This window comes from Protomyctophum parallelum (genome assembly GCF_964188405.1).
Source record: "Protomyctophum parallelum genome assembly, chromosome: 9".
NCBI lineage: Eukaryota > Metazoa > Chordata > Actinopteri > Myctophiformes > Myctophidae > Protomyctophum > Protomyctophum parallelum.
In genome coordinates, this window is record NC_139706.1 from 4,235,233 (window position 1) to 4,258,610 (window position 23,378).

The 23,378-nt window shown below is 45.2% G+C and overlaps 1 protein-coding gene across 1 annotated transcript in view; it reads left to right on the plus strand.

Moving 5' to 3' along the window:
• Window positions 1–252: 252 nt before the first annotated feature.
• The window catches only part of numbl (NUMB like endocytic adaptor protein), a 108,013-nt gene continuing 84,887 nt past the window's right edge, over window positions 253–23,378 (plus strand). The window contains exon 1 of the mRNA XM_083772407.1: window positions 253–624. The gene's annotated coding sequence lies outside the window, so the exon portion shown is untranslated. The remainder of the gene's footprint in view (window positions 625–23,378) is intronic.

The following is a 23,378-nucleotide window of genomic DNA, read 5'->3' on the forward strand; positions in this document are numbered from 1 at the left end:
AGTATTTCATACAGCTTAAGTAAAAAAATTGCGAACTATCCCTTTAATCAAGGACCCGTAAAAAGTCAATTATCTTTTGTCCACTCTCGGAAGTGACCGACGCTGCCACGCGGTGGCGCAGTAGAGCGCCCGAAACAGCGCAATCTCCGGTGTCTGTCTCTTTTTATTTTTTGTAAAACATCAATGGGAATGGGAAGAATGAATTTGCATGTCGGACCATCTGTTCCAATGGTCTCTCTCTGGGAAGGATGCATGGGTTAGCGGGTGGAGCCCAATCCGTGCGACAGTAAGTGTGCGTTTACACGCACAGACACACGCGTCGCACACACACAGTCAACAACCACAGCATATAATATTTGGCTACTACAGAAAACTGATCCCAATCTCCCGTTATTTCCCCCGCGTTGGTCTGTTTTAATGCGGGCGCGGGATTGAGTCTCCTGATTTATTTTTTTGGCGTACAGTCGCTCTCTCTGTCGCTTCGATATAGTGTGAATGAAAACGAATTTGTGAAATTAACAGATTCTCCCATATTTGGTATACGCCGGGATTGGATTATTATTACACGCACAGGGCGGCGGGCGGACCGGGGGAATCGATCCATCTGCCCTTCTCTCTTCTTTGGTGAGTTCACTTGATTTCATAATCCGATTTATTTATTTTATGATGATGAATGATGATCGCGGGTTGACTCAGCTGTGTGTGTGTGTGTGTGTGTGTGTGTGTGTGTGTGTGTGTGTGTGTGTGTGTGTCTGGCGTTATTTGAAGATAATTCTAACGGTTAACGATGAATGAATCACGGCGTATAGAAGTGGCTGTGTGGATGTCCGTCCCTCGGTCGGTCGCTCTGGTCCATAGTAGCACTAATGCCCTTTGCTGCCGTTGCAGGGCATTTAGGGCTATGGACCAGAGCTAGGTCGGTCGGTCGGTCGTCATCCAAATCCAACGTTGTTTAGCTTGTATTTAGTTAATCTTTGCTTTTTCATTGCGTTTGGGAATGTCTTATAGCCTTGTACGAATTCATATATACAGCCTGGACTCGAGGGCTTATTATGGCAAGGCGTGCTTGCATATAACGGTTCCTGTCCGTCCGTGATGGACTGATGATGATGGCACGATATCCCATAAGATATAATTGATGTTTGGCACATGCAGCGATACGATTTGCAAATCATTGGGCTTTTACCGGGCGGCGGGCTGGCTTGTTTTATATATGATATCCATTCTTTGGTGACCATCACATCCAGGTGGAAAGTGTTTTCTGTAGCCTACATGTCAGCAGGCTGCCTTATACCGAAAAACGCGCCCAGAGTTTGAATATGCAGTTAGAGAGAATCTGGTGTCCCTCATGTAAGGCTGCCTGGCAGTGGCAGCTATAATAGGCCCATACTGTACTTCTACAGTATAGCCTGAACTCGTGTGTCGTATATAGTTCAAGTCACGGGTATGTGCAAATAGAGCTCTTGAGTTTAATGAACACTGAATTACTATAAGTATAATTTAGAAATAGAGGAATGGATCTGTTAGTGGCTCTTAGATGGGTGCTCTTTGGTGATACAGGTAAAACCATATAGACAAAAGGTATCCTTCCTCCAAGTAGTGCTGCTTGTCAAAATGTGAATTGCAGACTTGAAAAGAAAAGAATCCAAGGCAACTCCGTCTTTTGGTGAAAAATTAAATAGTTCATTTGATGATGAGCAAGGCAAATACATAACAGGACCTACGCGTTTGGACCAAAAGGTCTTCGTCAGCGTCTATATCTCTACTCTCTTACTATAAGTATAATTTGCCTGTGTGTACCAGAATGCAGGACCACTCCTCCTTTCCCATTGCATCATCATGGTCAATGATTTCACCCCCTATATAGCATAGCTACACTTGACTCTTTTAGTGATCATTTTAATAGCCACAAAGTTGTGCACATGCAGACAGGTCGATGATGCTGCCAGCCAGTCATCTCTCTCTCTCTCTCTCTCTCTCTCTCTCTCTCTCTCTCTCTCTCTCTCTAAGCTAATAAGCTATCATCACATGGAGCTACAGTATGACATTTACAACACGGCCATGGCCCCAGCATGCCTCCAGACCGCTGCATACATACAGGCCCATGAGTGATGCCACTCCATTGTCTAGTGTGGCTCCATCTGCTCCATGACATGGCATTCCTTAGAGCCTGCAGCCAGTCACTCTCTCTATACTACGGGTGGTCCGGTCTGGCCTGAACCATGCGGTGTGCGTGCGTGTGTGTGTGTGTGTGTGTGTGTGTGTGTGTGTGTGTGTGTGTGTGTGTGTGTGTGCGCGTGATGTGTGAATGGCAGACAGAGAAAGAGACACAGATAGCGTGATAGAGATCACAGAGAAAGAAAGAGGCACGACGCGTGTGTGTGTGTGTGTGTGTGTGTGTGTGTGTGTGTGTGTGTGTGTGTGTGTGTGTGTGCGCGTCACATGCAGAGCATTAAGAGAGAGGGGCTCAGGGCGGCGACTGAGCCCACAGCCCAGCAGCTGTGTGTGCAAAGCAGGTGGTCCAAACCTGGGTATGTTTGGGTGGAGTGTGGACCCTCCTATATGGACCGTCCAGTGGAGGACTGCATGGCAGCATGGGGCCAGATAGATCATCACTTTATGCTTAGTCCTCACAAAGTATTGTTTGTTACATACACACAGTATAAGAGTATAGGCTATATAGCATCCAGTCCACGGCTTTAGAGATGATCTTTCACAGTTAAGCCTGGTTTATAATTAGTGGCGTGCCAAAATAGCCGATCTCACAAGCTTTATACAATGCACAACTAAGTATAACTCGGGATTTACAGCACCTTCATTTTTTTGTTTTGTTATCTTGCTGTCACTGTGCCATACCTGTCTGTCTGTCTGTCTGTCTGTCTGTCTGTCTGTCTGTCTGTCTGTCTGTCTGTCTGTCTGTCTGTCTGTCTGTCTGTCTGTCTGTCTGTCTGTCTACCTCTCTGTCTACCTCTCTTTCTACCTCTATCCATTTCCCCTCTGCTTTGATTGCATCATTAGGTCTTGCCTGCCTTTTGTCACACACACACACGCACGCACGCACGCACGCACGCACGCACGCTCGCGCAGTCACGCACAGACAGAGGGAGGGCCAGCTGGGTTCCACAATACCACGGGATCAGAGGTCATCCAGCCAGCCAATCAGGCCTCACCCTGGGCTGAGTGGCGGAGGCAGAGGGCGTTGCCCCCCCTTTGTGATGGTCTGGGTGGGCCTGCTAAACAACCGGCTCCACTTCCACCCCCTGCCCCGCTACGCACGCACACACACACACACACACACACACACACACACACACACACACACACACACACACACACACACACACACACACACACACACACACACACACACACACACACGGGCGGATGCTGAATGTACAGCAAGTAATTTTAAGATGTAAGACGGTCTGTTTTCTGAGTGACTTTTCTTCTATAGCTGTGTTTGACTTTCTGAGACTCAAGGACAGTGCAGTTTATGACATGATCTTCAGACTTCAGAAGTCTGCAGAATATTTCCAATAGAAATAAAACGACAGCAAACTAAAGATGTTTGTACTGTAGGCCCTATATAAATATCTTGTCTATACGCCTACAGTATAGGCTATATGATCAGTGTGTATACATATCTTCCAGCCTGTTGTTTCTTTTTTAGATACATCGACTTTTCAAATAAATGGTTGTCGGAACGGAGTAGATTTGGTTGCAAATGCACATACAGTTGCTCTGCAGCTTTGTGTGTGTGTGTGTGTCTGTGTGTCTGTGTGTGTGTGTGTGTGTGTGTGTGTGTGTGTGTGTGTGTGTGTGTGTGTGTGTGTGTGTGTGTGTGTGCGTGTGTGTGCGTGTGCGTGTGCGCGTGCGCGTGCGTCAATGTGATGCATTAGAAATGGACTTGGGCTGCTCTACTGGCCATACAATATTTCTGGCACAAAGTAATGAACTGTTAATTGCCATATAGGTTATAGTAGTTACTGTCCGGCAGAAACCTCCTATCTCCATATTTAACATTTTGTCTTTTTTCTTAAATTACTACTTGATCATCCTACAGCTTCACAACAAAGCATCAAAAGCAGCAGATCCACAAGCTCGAAACACGGCGCGAAGCGACACGTTTTGAGCTTGTAGATCTGCTACTTTTGATGCTTTTGAATTTGAATCCTGAAAATGAACAGCTTTGGACATAATGGGGTTTCCGCCATACAGCAAATATCAAAACTAGCCCATGCAAGCTCAGAACAACGCATGTCAACTTGTAGGTTAAAGCGAATGGTAAATTTGTATAGCGCTTTTATCCAAAGTGCTTTACATAGATTGTGCATTACATTCACCCATTCACACACACAACCGTGCAAGGCACCAAGCTGCACATCGGGAGCAATTAGGGGTTCAGTGTCTTGCTCAAGGACACTTTGACACTAACTCTGGGGGAGCCCGGGATCGAACATCCGGTCACTCCACCACCCTCTCTACCCCCTCGGTCATCATCACACGACTCTCTGGCCTTGACAGCCCAAGCATCCAAACAGAAAAGTCTTATCCGATTGCATTAAACAACATTAAACTCAGTTTGCCACTCGATTTGCCATTCACTTTATGCATGCGCATACTCTCTATACTCTATATAATGATATATGCTGCCCAAGCTAGGGAGGCCAGGCCAGGGTGAAAGTGGGTTAACAAATGAACAAAGAGTTATGAGAGTGAAGAAAACACAAATGGGGGGAGAGAGAGAGAGAGAGAGAGAGAGAGAGAGAGAGAGAGATGAATGTTCAAAGAGCAACGACAAGGAGGAAGTGATTTGGTGACTGGCGGCAGAGTCGTCGAGGCGGGGAGAGACAGAGAGAGGGCGGGAGGAGGGAGGGGTTAGAGAGAGAGAGAGAGAGAGAGAGAGAGAGCGAGAGAGAATGACATGTTGTACTAGGAGAGGCTGCGGGATAGATTCAGCTTGTGGAGGAGTAGAGAGAGACAGACAGACAGTGCAGAGAAGACTGAGTGAAAACGGAGGAAACTGAAATGGGAATTAGCCATCAGGGACAGAAAGGCGATTTGTTGCTGTCTCGTTGTCTCTAGTTTGTGGCACTAACACGCTGCCTGTGTGCAGAACACCGCAGCACATAACATGCACTCTTCTGATGGTTATGGCCTTGTCATCTTCTCTCTCTCTCTCTCTCTCTCTCTCTCTCTCTCTCTCTCTCTCTCTCTCTCTCTCTCTCTCTCTCTCTCAGTCTCCCAGTCGCAGACACATGCATACTTCCATCATCGCTGTCTGATGTCTATAAGTGCTTGTGTGCTGAGTTGAGTTATCTGATTTCTTGCAGCCTAGTTAAATGTGAGACGCTCCTTTCCCCCTCATATGTTTCCATTACTTGTGCTCACTAATGGCCTTACAGACCCGGCATAGAAGTGTGTGTGAGCGAGCAGTGGCTCTTAAAACCCTTTTCAAGTCAAGGACCCCCACATTGATATGTGCTTGGCTGCTGCAGACCCCCATCTCAAACATATTGATATGTGCTTGGCTGCTGCAGACCCCCATCTCAAACATATTTACTAGTGCCATGGGGGACCTCCAGAAGCAAAAGATCACTTTCTTTTTTTAAATACTTGTCTTTGGCTTTTCTGCCTTTATTGATCCAAGTGAAGATAGACAGGAAAGAGGGAGAGAGAGAGGGAGAGACATGCAGCAAAGGTCGTCATGAATGGGCTGTACTAGGCCTGTACGAGATTTATTTAAATTGTACACAGACATCGGATTGGTAATCGCTATCGAGGGATCGGTATCGGGGAAGGAGAGAATGTTATTGGTACTTCATTAGTGTAAACTGTAAGCCTCAGCGGTGCAGCTCCTCTAGTGTGCGATATGTTCATAGCATCTAATGATGGGAGGATGGCCAAATGTTCCCCACCGACACCGTGCATGTTGTTTATATACCCTTGCGGTCGGGCAGATCATACTAAAGCGTCAGGCAAAAGCATCAAAGGTAGCAGAGAGAGGCCCAGGCCGTAGCGTAACGGTCTGGGCACCGGACTGGTAATCCAGTCGCAGTGTGCCGCGGGTTCGACTCCCGGACCCGACACGGCCTTTACTGCATGTCATCCCCCCATCTCTCTCCCGTTTCCTGTCAGCCTACTGTCTGTCCCTTCGAAAATCAATAAAAAAGGCGTAAGCCGCAAAAAAAAAATTAAAAAAAAAAAAAAAAAAAAAAAAAAGGTAGCAGAGAGATCCGAGCTCATGTGCTACCTTTGCTACTTTTGAATTTGAATCCTGAAAAGTATCAGTTTTGTGATTGTGATTTTCACCCGACAGAGACGATATTTGCACTACAGCATGTGTGTTCACACACGCTGTACAGTATATTCATGTGGGACCATGCATTTGACGGTACATTGTGTGTGTGTGTGTGTGTGTGTGTGTGTGTGTGTGCGTGTGTGTGCATGTAGCTGTTTCCCTGGAGATAAAGCGATAATGTGGTTGCTCAGCGGTACGTCCCACTGCACAGGAATGGCTCGTTTATTTTCTAGAGAGAGCTAAGAAGTGCAACCACTGCACTCATTATTAGGACTAATGCATCCTGTATAGCTCTCAGCCAATGAGCACCACCAGGCCATTGTCTTTGCTACACTGGACTGATGGATTATCTCATCTGTCCCCTCCCTCACCCCTTTCCCCTTTCCCCTAGCTCCCCCCCCCCCACCCCCCCCCCCCTCTCTCTCTCTCTCTCTCAGGCAACAGCGCAACACTCTCTCTCTGTTTCTGGCACAACAGCGCCACTTTTGCCCCTACTGGTACTCATAGTCACATAGGTGGGGACGGACGGACGGACGGACATTGCTGTTCCTTGGAGTGGTTGCACCACTCAAAAACATTGGTTAAAGAGGGGGGGGGGGGGGGGGGGGGGGAGTGAAAACAGCAGATCTACAAGCTCACAACGCCTCACATTGCTTGGCATTGTGAGCTTGCTGTTTGTGCGTGAGTGCGTGTGTGCGTGTGCGTGGGTGCATGTGTGTGTGCGCGAGTGCGTGTGTTAGAGAGAAATCTGTTCCCTAAAAATGTAGTTATTCCCAAAACATAAACACCCTGTAACCTATATATACCTTTGGGAACCACTGGTGCAGATGATATTGCACTGGACGTTGCAATGGAACAAAGTCTGCATAATGTACGTACTGTAGGGAAGTGTGCTGTAACAATCAGCAGACCTTCAGTCAGCCTTCACAGTCAGTGCTGGACATGAAGAAAGAGAGGGTTCAAAAGAGAGAGTCTCTGTAATCAGCGCTGTGAGTTTGGTGGACGTGGTGGGAGGTCTGGAACGGAAACCACTCAGGGAGAGAGACCTGTGGTGGGAAAAGTGCTATTTTACTGAAGTGAAAGTAAATGTAGTGATGCCACCGTGTATAGAAACACAAGTAAAAGGCCTGTATTAAAAATGTCACTACGTTGTGTAATGTATTTGTTATTTTCTTGTCTAGTTTTGTTTCGTTTGTTGTCTTAATTGTTTGTGTGACTAATTGAAAAAGGCTTGGGGTGTGTGTGTGTGTGTGTGTGTGTGTGTGTTTGTGTGTGTGTGTGTGCGTGTGCGTGCGCGGCATGTGTGTGTTAATTTTGACAGCAACTGATTCAGTTTTAGTCTTTTAGTCTTCAATCTACAATTGACAACTGGCAAAACATTATTTTGGTGCGCCTTGATGGCGTTGTATTGACTGACTTGACACTTGGTCGCATGCTGAAAATCTCTCCTCCACTAGTCCCTCCCTGACTGACAGACAGACTGACTGACCGAGACAGACAGACAGACAGAGTTAAGCCTATACCATGCAGAGCACAGAGGGACCCATTCACCATGCTATGTCAAGGAGAGAGAGAGGTGGGGGGGGGGGGGGGTAGGTTTAGGGGGTTTTAAAGGTTCATGGGATACGTGTGAGCTGTGAATGGACGTAGGGAGGTCGCATACTGTACTTCACAGGCTTGTCTGAACTAGACAGAGTGTGCGTGCGTGCGTGCGACAGGTTACGCGGCATATAGGGTCATGTGATCCCTCCAGCTGAGAAAAGAGTGAGTCACCCTTTGGGGGAAAGGGGTCATGGTCTCCTGCCATGTGTCTGCGGTCTTGTGTGTGTGTGTGTGTGTGTGTGTGTGTGTGTGTGTGTGTGTGTGTGTGTGTGTGTGTGTGTGTGTGTGTGTGTGTGTGTGTGTGTGTGTGTGTGTGTGTGTGTGCGTGTAGGTGTGTAACTGTGTGTGCGTGTAGGTGTGTAACTGTGTGTGTACTTTCAATTCCTAGAATGCGTTTGCACTAAGTGAATACCAGTGAACTGTAGAGTTAACTGTCAGTGTAAATAGCTAAAGCACTGATGATACAAAATGTATGTTTCTTACTAAATGTATGTTTCTTACTAAATGTATGTTTCTAATGTATGTTTCTCACTAAATGTATGTTTCTCACTAAATGTATGTTTCTTACTAAATGTATGTTTCTTACTAAATGTATGTTTCTTACTAAATGTATGTACTTTACACAGCCGTTGTTTACTTCCGGTTCACGGCCCGGGACCAGTTGGCCTTCAAAATAAGGGCCTGCCCTGCACTGAAAAGACAGTGGCAGTGGCAGTGGCAGTGGCTGAATAATTCATTAATTCATACTTGGCAGGGAATGTGATTTATCCTTTTGTTTTTATCCCCCCCTGTAAATTAACACGCTACTGCATTCTCATACTACATTGTGACTCAAAAGTTGCCTGTTTTCGCAGTGAAGTGAAAGGAAAAAAGTATTGAAATGTCTTAACAATAGCTTTAGACTAACAACTACATTGGATCGACTGTATAACATTATGTTCCTTTTTCCCATTTCCTGAAAAGTTACGGTTTTTGGACATAAGTTTTCCGCCGGACAGCGACGATATAAAACAATAATTGAGGAGCAGTAATGATTATTATATCTTCTAACGATCAGAAAATATCATAGCTAGTATCCCCCTGTAAATATAAGCTGCAAAGTCTGTCCAAAGAAAGAACGAAAAAACAACGTGTGTTCTTCTCCGGTATAGCTTGCTTTTTGGCGTTTATGCCTGATTTATACTTGGCCTGTGTGTCTCGTGCCCGGAAACATAGCGGATCTACAAGCCCTGTAGATGCTTTTTTTAGCGGGTTACCTCATGTGAAGTCATGCAGCGGCCGTGCAAACGAGGCCGCCTTTAAACAAGTCTCTCCATTTACGGGCGGCCATGACTCATGGTTACCATAGCGAGGAGGTCGCGTTGACGCCAATTATAGGAGCATCTGGCTCCGTACAAAACATCCCTGTGTGTGGTACACACACACTTAACGCTCTCTTTATTCCAGTGGCTCTGCATGGGGACCCCCCCCCCCCAGGGGTCCTTGGGTGGGGGGGTCCCCGGCTAAATGTGTAATACAGGATCACACAATCATTTTAACAACTTTATCCATTTATACGTTGGCTATTCAAAAATAGCAGATAATGCAAGCTCACATAAATCTTCTCACATGAATCTTACTTTATTATCTCTCTCTCTCTCTCTCTCTCTCTCTTCTTGCCTCCAGCTTTTCGTATTTTGTACGGCGTGGCTCTTATGGGTCAAGCCATCTAGAGGGTCTGTCTTCGTCTGGGGGCTAATCAAAGGATTGGGTCAGATTGGGCTCAAACGTTGCCCAAATATGGAGATATATTTCCTCTCCTCTCCTCTCCTCTCCTCTCCTCTCCTCTCCTCTCCTCTCCTCTCCTCTCCTCTCCTCTCCTCTCCTCTCCTCTCCTCTCCTCTCCTCTCCTCTCCTCTCCTCTCCTCTCCTCTCCTCTCCTCTCCTCTCCTCTCCTCTCCTGCTTATGGTTGTGTCCGACTCAGTCCGAGGCAGACGGAGGCTAACCAGATGTCTATAGCAGGTGACCACAGAGGCGTGTGAAATAAATTAGGATGGAGAGAGATGATGGAAGAGAAAGGGAGAGAGGTGCAATGCCCGACACAAACACGATAAAAAGGCGGAGCGAGATAGAGAGGAGAGAGGGAGATGCAGGAGAGATGAACAGAGAGGAGGGCGAGATGAAAGGATAGATGGATAGAGCGATGGATGGGGGAGGGAGAGGTATCCTGTTCCACAAGCACACACAGACAGCGAGAGACAGCAGCAGCACAATGAGATGCCACGGCTAGATGCGACAAGAAAAAAACCATCATCGACGTCGGGGCAGAAACCTCTTATCTCTGTATTCTAACTTTTATATATATCTATTTATTCCGTAAATTAACGCCCTACTTGATCATACTACGTATACAGCGTCACACAAAAGCACCAAAAGTAGCAGATCTGCAAGCACGAAGCGACACATTTAGAACTTATAGATCTGCTGTCTATTTTGCTGAATAGGATATGCTGAATAGGAGGTCCTGTGGCATCAGCACCACAGCAGAACTCTGTGACTGTGCATATATAGGCCTACACTTAGTTAGGTTGAACTTTCACCTTGTACACCGAGGCTATAGCCTAAGATTTAGAGACTCTGGTGTTGGATCCTGTTCCTTCTGGTTCCAGGTACAGTCTGCATGGTACCAACCCTATATTTATCTTGCAGTGCCGTGAGAGGTGAAATGTTTTATTAAACAAATCACACCTGTGTGAAATGAGGGGCGCTCTTATCGTCATACATCATCATGCATCATCTCATACTGGCCATTGGCCAATCAGAATGCCTGTTGCCTGCATGTGATTGGTTATCCGATTTGCTCGTTTACATATGACGTAAATTCTCCCTTGTGTAATTTATGTCATATTTATAGCTGAAATTCTGACGTCATTTCTCCATTTATCGTCAATGGCAAAACTTGAGACGGGCAGCGACAAAATGTAGCTGACATTTGACCGGAATTCTCTTACCGTGAATGGCAAATCTTGAGACGTGTGGGGACAAAAGCTGTATATAGAAGGCAGGGACGTGTCGTGCACACATAGACATCAAATGGGGCTTCAGCCACTGCCCATTTACCTGTCCTGAACTTGTACGCAGCATTTTGCTTCGGAATCCACGTCGTACACAGCATCTCCACTTGCTAAAGAGTGCTGGGTTGCGCCGTGAAAATAGCAGATCTACAATCTCTCAACGGGTCGCAGCGCAACGCGTTGTGAGCTTGTAGATCTGCTATTATCGCTCTTTTTGTCCAAAAGTACCCTCTTACAGGATTTCAGCCCCTGCCTCTTTATCACTCTCCCTCATATAGCGCCCCGTAAAAAAGAGGGCGTGTTTCGATTGGTTGTTGTGGGGTCAGGTTAAAACAGAGGACCTGACTGATTGAGTCAATTTGCTGGCTCACCAAGAACACGCAAATAGGTTCTGCTTGATTGGCTGTTTTGACTGGAGGCCGCTCCTCCATTCCTCGCTCTGCATCCTAATTTTTCAATTATTTTTCCTCCACATTAACCTTTTGTTTCCTTCTTCCTCCCGTTTTCCCAAGCTTTTCTCTCGGTCCCCATCATGTCTACCTTGCTTTGTGTTTCTCCTCGGTCCCCATGTCTACCTTGCTTTGTGTTTCTCCTCGGTCCCCATGTCTACCTTGCTTTGTGTTTCTCCTCGGTCCCCATGTCTACCTTGCTTTCTCCTCGGTCCCCATGTCTACCTTGCTTTCTCCTCGGTCCCCATGTCTACCTTGCTTTCTCCTCGGTCCCCATGTCTACCTTGCTTTCTCCTCGGTCCCCATGTCTACCTTGCTTTCTTCTTGGTCCTCATGTCTACCTGGCTTTCTCCTCGGTCCCCATGTCTACCTTGCTTTCTCCTCGGTCCCCATGTCTACCTTGCTTTCTTCTTGGTCCCCATGTCTACCTTGCTTTCTCCTCGGTCCCCATGTCTACCTTGCTTTCTCCTCGGTCCCCATGTCTACCTTGCTTTGTGTTTCTTCTCGGTCCCCATGTCTACCTTGCTTTGTGTTTCTTCTTGGTCCCCATGTCTACCTTGCTTTGTGTTTCTTCTTGGTCCCCATGTCTACCTTGCTTTGTGTTTCTTCTCGGTCCCCATGTCTACCTTGCTTTGTGTTTCTTCTCGGTCCCCATGTCTACCTTGCTTTGTGTTTCTTCTCGGTCCCCATGTCTACCTTGCTTTCTTCTTGGTCCCCATGTCTACCTTGCTTTGTGTTTCTTCTTGGTCCCCATGTCTACCTTGCTTTGTGTTTCTTCTCGGTCCCCATGTCTACCTTGCTTTCTTCTTGGTCCCCATGTCTACCTTGCTTTCTCCTCGGTCCCCATGTCTAACTTGCTTTCTTCTTGGTCCTCATGTCTACCTTGCTTTGTGTTTCTTCTCGGTCCCCATGTCTACCTTGCTTTCTTCTTGGTCCCCATGTCTACCTTGCTTTGTGTTTCTTCTCGGTCCCCATGTCTACCTTGCTTTGTGTTTCTTCTTGGTCCTCATGTCTACCTTGCTTTGTGTTTCTTCTTGGTCCCCATGTCTACTTTGCTTTGTGTTTCTTCTTGGTCCCCATGTCTACTTTGCTTTCTTCTTGGTCCCCATGTCTACCTTGCTTTCTTCTTGGTCCCCATGTCTACCTTGCTTTGTGTTTCTTCTTGGTCCCCATGTCTACTTTGCTTTCTTCTTGGTCCCCATGTCTACCTTGCTTTCTTCTTGGTCCTCATGTCTACCTTGCTTTGTGTTTCTTCTTGGTCCCCATGTCTACCTTGCTTTGTGTTTCTTCTTGGTCCCCATGTCTACCTTGCTTTCTTCTCTGTCCCCATGTCTACCTTGCTTTGTGTTTCTTCTTGGTCCCCATGTCTACTTTGCTTTCTTCTTGGTCCCCATGTCTACCTTGCTTTCTTCTTGGTCCCCATGTCTACCTTGCTTTGTGTTTCTTCTTGGTCCCCATGTCTACTTTGCTTTCTTCTTGGTCCCCATGTCTACCTTGCTTTCTTCTTGGTCCCCATGTCTACCTTGCTTTGTGTTTCTTCTTGGTCCCCATGTCTACTTTGCTTTCTTCTTGGTCCCCATGTCTACCTTGCTTTGTGTTTCTTCTTGGTCCCCATGTCTACTTTGCTTTCTTCTTGGTCCCCATGTCTACCTTGCTTTCTTCTTGGTCCCCATGTCTACCTTGCTTTGTGTTTCTTCTCGGTCCCCATGTCTACCTTGCTTTGTGTTTCTTCTTGGTCCTCATGTCTACCTTGCTTTGTGTTTCTTCTTGGTTTTTGGGGGGTGTTGGGTCCAATCGATGCCATTTTTCTATCTAGACCAACTGATTGCTGATGAAAAATAAGAGTGGTTCTGCGTGCCGGTTAAAGGACAACTTCTCCACTTTTCAACCTATATTCATATAAGTGGTCCTCACTAATAAATCTAACAGCTCTACTCAGTCTGTGTCTCATATAGGGCTGTAGGCAGTTCATAAAGCTGTCCACCACCAGTGACATCATCGATGGGGAATCCAAGCTAATAGAAACTGCAGGCTTATTACTGAAAAGTTGCAACACGAAAATCTAATTGTGTAGACTTCTTGTGAATTACGTAAGGCAGATGCTTAACAATAATTTAACTCTTGAGAGCGTGAAACGATTTCATTTTGTTTCATTTTACACTAAGTTAAAGAGTTAACGTGACCATTTGGTTCTCACCTCTACATCATTTAGTGGAGACCACCTGGAACCCCCACAAGGACCACTGGTGGTCCCCGGACCACTGGTTGAGAACCACTGCCTTATGTGTCATCCCTACTCTTCTTAAGCAGTTTTTATACTTGAAAAACATTTTAAAATAGTGAAAATATCTTTAAAAAAAAAAAGAAGAAAATCTGGACATATTGGCTGAATGTCTGCATTAAAAAATGGCAAATAATAGCCAATATATCAGCATATCGGCCTGGCTCCTTTCTCTCTTTCTATCCACCTCTCTCTCTCTCTCTCTCTCTCTCTCTCTCTCTCTCTCTCTCTCTCTCACTCTCTCGGCCCCCAGGGGACGTGGTGGTGTTAGTGGTTGGTCCCCAGAGGAACAGACCTGTCATTGTGTTTCTGTAGGAAGATGAGTATAGCCATGCAGTCAGCTCAGTTCAGTTCAGGGCATCCAGGGTTCCCCATCCCCGCCAGCCCATCACATCAGCCTCCATGGATCATCAGGACCAGGTCACCCAGGGTATCTGACAGTGAGCCATTCAGCCAGCCAGACAGACTGACCAATACTGTACATTCAGTGTTCAAAGCATTGAGACATCCACCCCATCAGTGAAGCGTAATAAGGCTGGCTTATACGGTCTTCAAAGGCCAATGACTGACCAATCAATCTGTTCATCCATTTGATCAAGTTGAGTGCTTAAATCCTGTACTTAATTGACGTTTCTGTCGGCTGGAAACCACGTATGCCCAGAGCTGTTAACTTTTCCGGATTCAAATGCAAAAACAGCAAAAGTAGCAGATCCGCAAGCTTGTGGATCTGCGACTTTCTACTTTTGATGCTTTTGTAGTAGCACATTAATTTACGAAAAAGTTGGAGGTTTCTGCCCATTGGCAACGATCTTAAAAAGCTAATGATACCACACTTAAAGGACCACTTCACCACTTTTCAACCTATCTTCATATAATAGGTCCTCACTAATAATCATGAAAAAATTGCACAATTCTTTTCTACACAGTCTGTGTCTCTGTGGGCAGTTTAGAAACCGTCTTCCAGTGACATCATCATTAGGCAGATTCTTTTTTAAACAAGATTTTTTTTACAAAAATGTTTTGTACGATGGCTTCCATTTTTGCATTGCAACTTTTCAGGACTAGAAAGCCTGCAGTTTCTATTAGCTTGTATTCCCCATCGATGATGTAAAAAAAAAATCGCCATTTTTTTCATGATTATTAACACACATTATCATTATTAAGATAGGTTGAAAAGTGGTGAAGTGGTCCTTTAATTTGTATTGTTTTTACTTTTCTTTTGATAGTTCTAAGTAATCATAAAATAGCTGAATAGGTTCCAAGGGGAGTTTGTTTTCATGATTCAACAATGATTTTCAAGTCTTCTCTCTGGCATTCAAGTGAGTTGATCGATAGCGTAACATTAGGAGTTAATGCTATGTGACTGCATGTGTCAATAGAGAAATGCCACTGACCAGATCGCTGTGGCGCACTGGAGTGAAATGATTTTACACTAAAGGTGTAAAAGACGTGGAGAGTGGGCTTTCAACACCCTAAACCAGTGGCTTTCAACCGTTTTCATATCAAGGCCCATTATTTATTGGGTATTTGAGCCACAGACCACCATTTGATGACATTTAGCCTCTCAGACCCAAAACTAACAAATATTCTGTTGTCGTTGGGCAATATTTTGTCCACAATTCCATTCTGTATTGATGTTGGTACTATTAGGAGAGATAACAGGCAAACGTTGAATTGTGTAGATAATAATTGTATTATTTTATCATTTTACGCTCTCAAGAGTTAAAGATAAGGGCCCATTTGGTTAGCAACTCTCCATAATTTAGCTGGGGGACCACCTGTAACCCCCTCAAGGACCACTGGTTGAAGATCACTGCCCTAAACCCATGTTTCTATGAGTAGTGATTAGCGAACTTACTGTATAGACATTGTGCACTTTGTTCAAATGAGGATAATACACTCAGTCACATATCGCTAAGGAGAACTCCTAAATGCTGTGGAGTCGTGTGGACCAGCGCTAAGTGGAGACTATCTGAGGAGCGGTTCTGTGCTGTGTTACTGCATGTCACTGATGGAGTGGAGGGCTGACGAGCAGACACAGAGAGAGGCCGGAATCAGAACAACATGGATTGAATTAGAGAGGACATGCTTTTTCTCCCTTTTATCTCATCAACCTGTACCTCTCTGCCTTGTCTTTTGTTTTTCCCTCTCTGGGTGTTTTTACAGCATGTGTCTAACCTTACCACTATTTTCTCTTCATCACCTGTCTAGAAAATAACTACTGAAACTACTGAAAATACAGTAGATGATCTGCAAAGCATTGTAAGGTTATAGGCCGAGCTATGTAGGCCGAGCTAATCGCGAAACGATTTTAAGATGATCCCATGCTATTCTCCATAGAGAAATTACTTCCGCGAACCAGGGGAATCGAAGGGATGAGCGAGTTACGTCAGGACTTCGGTGCTCTATAGTGTAGAATGGATGTAGGAGGTGGTATATTGTAGAGGAGGAAAGAGAGGATATCATGCAGAGCAGCGCATCAGTACAACAACAGTTACTGTGTGACTCAGTCAGTCAACCACACAGCAGATGGCTGCTGCTTGTAGAATATGCGCGTGTGTGTGTGTGTGTGCGCGTTCGTGCGCATGTGTGTGTGTGTTACTGTTTACATGCATTGCATCCTGTATGGCTCACTGTGTTCCACATAGGGAATGTGTTATTGCCCCGGCTCCACATTCCAGAGGAAAATCGTAGACCCTTTGTAACCCCACTCTCTCTCTCTCTCTCTCTCTCTCTCAATCTCTCTCTCTCTCTCTCTCTCTCTCTCTCTCTCTCTCTCTCTCTCATATGCATGCACGCTCTCTCTGTCTCAATCTCTCTCTCTCTAACGCACGCTCTCTCTTTCTCAATCTCTCTCTCTCTCTCTCTCGCACGCACGCATGCACGTGTAATTTATTAACTCTCTGCTCCTGTCTGTCATCCATATTGATAGGGGCGTCTGTCCGTGGCCAAATATACACCAACTAGGGGGTCCTTGACGTGACAGAAAGCCTGTGTGCAGAGAGACAGACAGCTCCAGACCCGTTGCACTTTGACACTGAGTTCAGCGACTAGACGGTTGTTAAAGATGAAAGGAAGGGAAGGGGAAAGTTTTATAACCCCCCCCCTCCCCACCCCACCCCATCTGTTTCCATAGAAACCGTTTCAAACCCCCAGCTTCTCTGATAGACTCATGACGTCGCGAGACCGCGTTTTGCACATCTGCTATTTTCACGTAAAAATAAACCTGCGTCACGTCACAGTTTTACAGAAGTTAGACGTTTTTCTGTGAGTTCAATCGTTTTGGTATCTCTACAGAAAAAAAAATCACACCCGTGTGAACTGAGTGGTGCAATCCCCCCCCCCCCCCACCTCTCTCTCTCTCTCTATCTCTCTCATTAGCAGCACTATCCCTCTCTCTGTTTCTGGCGCCCCCTACTGGTACTAATAAGTCATTATACTCGTGCTCTCACAGACACACACACACACACACACACACACACACACACACACACACACACACACACACACACACACACACACACACAAACAGGTACAAGGACATTGCAAGCTGGTTGTAGGAGTGGTTGCACCACTCAAAAAAAAGGCAAGAAGAAGAATTGTGTGTGTTTGAGGTTTAAGGTGCAAAATGTCAGCGTGTGTCGACCGCGTAATCCATATCCGCAACTAGGTCTATGCTTTATGATATGTACCGTATGATATAGCTTACTGGCTACTTGTAGTGTGTGTGAATACCAGTCGACTCGCCCCTTTACCAACTCGTCCCTGAGAAAAGTGTTAATGTAGTTAACAGTTAATGTAGTTTTTCCTTCCTCCCTGAAATCTGAAATGATCTTGTATACAGATTTATTTGATTGTATAGTAGTCGATCTCTATACATGACACAGAGTGCTTAATTAAGTTAATTTAGGACGTTCTAGCAGTTAAATGTTTTGTAATGGCATCATGATGCTATTATGCCCACAGAGTGAACTTAACAATTATAAATTAATATAATACCTTTTATATAATCACAAACATGAATTTATGTTTGTTATTTACAGCTAGGTATAGAGTAGTGGGGCGAGATGGAAAAGGGGCGACTGTACCTGTGTGTGTGTGTGTGTGTGTGTGTGTGTGTGTGTGTGTGTGTGTGTGTGTGTGTGTGTGTGTGTGTGTGTGCGCGACTGTGTGCGTGTGTGTTCCGTGTCCATATTCATATGGACCAAATGGCCTCTTCCACACAGGAGAGAGAGATTAACATTAATCTTCCATATTGAGGGGATTTTAGTGTGTAGAGTGTTTTAGGGTTTTTTGGGGTCAGAGCAGGCCAGGCTGATACTGACAATATATCCTGCTATTTGTAACTATTCAGGTCTTAGGCCTCTATAGTATATACTGTATAAAAAAGTATCGCAGATTAAACTTTTCCATAGATTTCGTAGATAGATTCATACACCTTTTCTACAGCGTATGTCAGTGTATTTTCAGACAGTAAACCATTTAAACATTCAATGCTTCATCATCCCTGCTTATAGTCAGGCCCTAGTCGCCTTGCAGTGTGTGTGTGTGTGTGTGTGTGTGTGTGTGTGTGTGTGTGTGTGTGTGTGTGTGTGTGTGTGTGTGTGTGTGTGTGTGTGTGTGTGTGTGTGTGTGTGTGTGTGTGTGTGTGTGTGTGTGTGTGTGTGTGTGTGTGTGGGGGGGGTGTTGGTGTCTCTCTCTCTCTATGTAGGTCTGTGTTATCTAATACAATCTGTCCCCATCTGATATTCACACTGCCAAACCCTTAAGGGGAATGATGCTGGGCACTGAATGAGGAGAGGAGAGGAGAGGAGAGGAGAGGAGAGGAGAGGAGAGGAGAGGAGAGGAGAGGAGAGGAGAGGAGAGGAGTTACAGTAGCTGAGGGGAGGGGTGGCACGACTGGAGGGGGAGAGAGAGAGAAAAAAAGAGAGAAAGATAGAAAGAGAGAGACAGAGACAGCGAGAGAGAGGGCGAGAGAGAGAAATGGAATAGTCTTAAAGCTGATACTAAGTCAAGTGCTTGCGTGCATGCGTGAGTGTGTGTGTAAATACAGTACAGCAGTAGCTGCAATGCGTACCGGCTCAAGGTCTATGAGAATAGAATTCCTGCACAGTTGAATCAGCAGGGTGAGAGTGACAGAGGCCTGAATATACAAGACCGAGAAAAGAATCTCATGGGATTAGACTCAAAGACAGAGGTAATTAAAACGGTGCTTTTTTTATTTTATTCCAGGGACCACCATAACTCTTGAGAGTGTACAAAATTAAAACACTTTTAAGTACTAAATGTACTTCTGGTTACTGCAGCTGCACAGCACTGCAGTGTTTAATGTGTCATAGAAGCCATTTACATTAGTTAGTTGCCTCGTGCAGGCAAGTTCAGCGACTTTTAAAGTGGTATATCGTGTGTGTGTGTGTGTGTGTGGGGGGGGGGGCTCTTCAGTGAGACAGCTAGTAGATTTGCGATAGGGCTGCGTATGAAGACCCGCCCCTGCCTGTCTGTACTCTGTGTCCAGTCCAGGGCGCTGCTGCTGCTGCTGCCGTGTCAAAACTCTTTGGAGCACCCTGAGTTGTAGACATTTCTCTGCCTCAGTAGTGATAATGTTACATTGAGTCATGCTTAAGTTGTAAAAAATTATTATTTTCGTATAATTTAACGGAGTATGCGGAGCTTGCTTTTTGTAAACGTCTTTACAGGTCAGGCACAATCATAATGTAAACCACTATGTTTCATGTATATAGGATTACATGGTCTCTGTCTGGTGGAAACCTCATAACCTCAAAAGTATAGCAGATCGACGAGCTCAGAGTGTGTCGCTAATATAGGCGCCGCCTTTTGAGCTTGCAGATCTGCTGTTTTTGGACACTCTGGTCTGACATTATATGATGTTGTTAATCTGTTAATTTGTAATGTCAATCTGAGAGGTTTCTGCCCGACAGCAACTATTTCCTAATGCTCCATCGTAGGCCTATGACGGTGTCGCTGTCTGTGGATTGGGGACAGCGTCACAGGATGAAGTATAAATCAGGCTTTAATCTCTCCCGTGATCTGTGCACCGCCTCTGTCTCTCCATCGCTACAGATTTGTGTGTGTGTGTGTGTGTGCCTGCCTCTCTCTCTCTCTCTCTCTCTCTCTCTCTCTCTGTTTTCTTGTGATACAGCAGATTGACTCGGCTCCGGTCGACAGCATTAACAACAACACAGGGGGGTGGATCCACTTCATGTCCATCAGTCAATCTCTCTGAAGAATTATTCTCGCGTTAACCTCAGACGATCAGAGACTGTACTTTGACTGCTTTTTTGTCTTTACACCAAATCGAATGTCCCCCCCCCCTGAATATGGATGCTGGGGTGGCATTTATGTTTTAAGCATATTCTCATTATCGCGATAATATCGATAATCGCAATTATTTTGGCCACAGTTATCATGACATGACATTTTCATATCGTCCCCTGTCTCTGCTCGTGTCGAGGTTTGAGGTATATACGACAATCAGCACTCCTGCGATAGTGCCGGACATACAGTATAAGATAATATGATATGGAGGGTGGATGAATATGAGATGCATAACTTGATATTTGAAAGATCATTTATAGGCTACTCCTGAAATGGGCACCAGTGTTTTAGCCGGATATTATGAGCAGCAATAATTTGTCATTCGATTTTTTGGTTCTTTTTTGATAGCCCACTTTGTTATCAGCATCAGCTGCTGCCAACTGCCATCTTGGCAGCAAGTGGCCTAACTCTGCATTATCTCCAAGCAGGATGATGTATGGTTCAACGCACTGAGGTCTATAAGGGTCGGTCTGCAGATATACTATAGTAAAGATATCACATCACCCACACTGCAGAAAATATATTTCACCTACAATAGGCTCCTTGTTTGATGTAAAATATACGATCTCTCTCTCTCTCTCTCTCTCTCTCTCTCTCTCTCTCTCTTTTTTTTTCTCTCTCTCACACAATGATTTGACCCCGGTTGTTTTTTCGTCACCTCAGCTTATTCTTTGTAAAGCAATTTCCATTGGCAGGGTAAATAATCAGACGGAAGCTCGAATTAAATTACCGTGAAAGAACCTGATTGCAGAAGTAGTCTTAGTCTTTTACAGCTGACACCATGATTTCAATGGACCGGACCAGGATAGTTTAACAAAGCAGAATGCAATAAAATATGTTAAGGTACAAATCAAGCCTTTGTTGACATCTCAAACCGTAGCTAGGAAAGCCTTGCTTGAACAGACCTGTCCTATTCTTCTTTGTACATTATTATCTGAGTCCTTCTATAATCTATATACTGTGGGTGTACTGACTCTTTTGGTTCGTATTTAAAGATGGACGGCCGTTTTTTAAGGGGCGCTAGCCCCTCCTATATACAGGTTTAATGTTTGTTTTGTAAACGCCAATTACAATGAAGGGAATATTTACATCATAATGTGCCTCAGTCATTACATCATATTGTAATATCACCATTACATCACCTAACCAACATGAGTTAGACTTTAATATATTAGCGCCCCTCACTTCACACGGGTGTGATTTATGTGTCTATGGAGTTAATATTACTCTAATAGACCCCCAGGTGTGGTTATTAATATTCAAATATGTCTTCCCTGCATGTGTATTTTTGGTTTCTTCCTGAAACCTGAAAGCCTTTGAGTCAAAAGACGGTATACACCACTTTAGTCACATCATAACCATAACCCATCCCCTAAGGCAAGCCCTCCCCCCATTGTCATACAGTACGCAATACAGCAAGTATTGCTAAGGTGAAATGCAGGTATACTTGTGCGTGCGAGCGTGCAGCACAATGCTAACAAGCTATATGTTCTGCCAAGGCTCAGCGGCTCTGTACAGAATGTTACAGATACAATGAACACGCTCACTGCAGTCTGCAGCACTGCCATCAGATGCTGAATGTGCACGGCTAGTAGTGCTTTAGTGTATCTTCTGCATGTATTACATTGTACTGAATGGCACGAGCAGCACCGCAGAACTCTGACTGCATTTCGTTGCTGTCGGGAAGAAACCTCTTATCTCCATAATTGAAAGTGAATTGAAACGCCCTACTTGATCACACTACAGCGTCACGCAAACGCACCAAAAGCAGCAGTTCTACAGGCTCAAGATTGTGGATCTGCTGTTTGTTTTTGCTGTTTTTGTATTTGTTCGTATGCGGTTTCCACCTGACAGATACGTATAGGATATGCTGAATAGGAGGTCCTGTGGCGTCGGCGCCACAGCAGAACTCTGTGACTGTGCAAATAGGCCTAACTCTGAAAGTGTACAAATGTACACTTAGTTAGATTGAACTCTGTTAGATTAAAAACAGTTTACTTTGTGCACCGAGGCAGATTCCTGCTGAATGATCAAATTAATAATCTGTTTGGTTGATTGAATACTTTATTAACAAATTGCAAACAGCACAGCAAGTACAATCAGGCGAGCAAAATTCATGACTTGTTGGATGTGGCCATTGTGGTCCTAGTGTATGAATTCAATTCATCATCAGGACAGAAGACATAATACAATAGGTGCAAGCGGGAGGGCGTATCTAGGGGGTCCTGTAGCAATTTTTGGACAGGTGCTCTTTTAGGGTGTTTATTTATTTATTTATATATTATCCCACGTTTTTTACTTGTAAACCCATTTTTTCACCCAGTGTCAATTTTGTAGTGTAATCATGGGCCGCTTCACTCCCTCTGCCAACCTGAGGAGAGTAACGGACTGACCTCATGCTTCCCTCCATGCATGAGGAGTCCAAACCACAACATTTTCACCTGACAGGGGGGAGTTTCCCCCGTTGGACGTAGTGCGTGGAAGGAACACGTTATTCCAACCAGTCCCTTTCCCCTCCATCAGGCATCAAGGCTGTGAGGAGACTGCACCACCGAGCACCTTTTAGGGTGGTTTTGAATTAGAATAGGGAGACCGAGACGCAACGTTTGAAGTCTGGTGGTAGGTAAGGCGTTGAAGTCTGGTGGTAGGTAAGGCGTTGAAGTCTGGTGGTAGGTAAGGCGTTGAAGTCTGGTGGTAGGTAAGGCGTTGCACATTTTCGTGACAGAATGCTAGAATGCCTTGTTCGTCCCCTTGTTTGTGCTGAATTTGCGGCGTACGAGATCAGTGGAGCTCCCTCTGGTGTTGTGCCCGTGGGCGTCTCTCTCGCTCTAGTGAAGTGTTTTAGTTTGACAGATACATGCAGGGCACTGATCCTCTGAGTATCTTACTTGAGACTTAATATTGTGATGTTGATCACCGTGAAGGAGTGTGCAGGGGTTATCGTATATATAGCGTCCATGACATTGGGATTGATCAACACAGACTCAACGTTGCTTTTATGGAGCAATCAGAGAGACACCTCTCTTCAGTGAAGATTAGCTAATGGGAGGGAGGGCCGAGGGACACACAGAAGCACTATGACTCAGACAGTACCATTACATAGAAGCACTATGACTCAGCCATTACCATAGAGAGGCACTATGACTCCGACTCAGATAATTATCATGCGACGGTACTTGACTTTTGTTGAGCAACACTTGTGGAAAGGCACATGTGTCAAAGTATAAATTAACCGTAACAAATGGTAGTAGCTGTGTGTGCGTGCGCTTTATGTGTTTGTGTGTGTCAGTGCGCGCGCGTGCGTGTGGGAGAGCAGCACAGGTCCTTGTGTGCGTGACTGGCTGCATTTGGCCTG